Source organism: Aotus nancymaae, unplaced genomic scaffold, assembly GCF_030222135.1.
Source record: "Aotus nancymaae isolate 86718 unplaced genomic scaffold, 86718_ANA_hifiasm-v0.15.2.pri h1tg000033l, whole genome shotgun sequence".
Classification (NCBI taxonomy): domain Eukaryota; kingdom Metazoa; phylum Chordata; class Mammalia; order Primates; family Aotidae; genus Aotus; species Aotus nancymaae.
In genome coordinates, this window is record NW_026988447.1 from 30,035,016 (window position 1) to 30,035,745 (window position 730).

General features: G+C 30.0%; 1 non-coding gene across 1 annotated transcript; it reads left to right on the plus strand.

The window, feature by feature from the left end:
* The first annotated feature begins 349 nt into the window (after positions 1-349).
* On the plus strand, positions 350-454 carry LOC135277869 (small nucleolar RNA U13). The gene has a single exon (XR_010345444.1). It is a non-coding gene; the product is annotated as a small nucleolar RNA U13 (small nucleolar RNA).
* The last annotated feature ends 276 nt before the right edge of the window (positions 455-730 follow it).

Below are 730 nucleotides of genomic sequence, written 5' to 3' on the forward strand. Positions count from 1 at the left end.
CAAGTTTTTCGGTAATTAAGTTTGCCTCAAACACTGAATTGCATTTGTGAGAAATATACAAAAGGATTAAAACTAACAAAGAAGATTTTAAAAACGTAAAGCTATCAGATCTAACTCTACCTCAGGAATTTTCATCTTTATTGTTAAGTATTGTGCAAATGCCTTAAACTGAGTTTAACTTAACAAGAAAAATAGTTTCATCCTATCAAGAATAAATCATTGGGGTTAATTCAACCCCAACGATAGTAGATTCATTTAAATAAGAATAATTTTCACTACAAGCTTAGAGAAAATAAAGTTTTGTGTAAGGGTAAATGTTTTGAGTTCAGGCTAATATTAAAATTAACCAATCCTTTTGTAGTTCATGAGCAAGATGATTGGGTGTTAACATGCTTGTGTGAGATGTGCCACCCTCAGAACCTTGCTACGACGTTGGCACATTACCCATCTGACCTGAACTTGGAAAAATAAAAAATAAATTTAAATTAAAAAAAATAACCAAGAGGCTTTACCCAACAAGACAAATGAAAGCACACAATTATATTAAAAAGCACACAATGATATGAAAGCACACACATTTTATATAAATATAAAATGATTTTGGTATTATTTTACCGATCATTCCTGGATTTTGCCTATCAATGTACCTAAATGTTTTAGAATGATACAAAATCATAAAGATTACCTATTCTCTACCTGTTGCTAAAGTAGATAATTGTTATAATAGGGA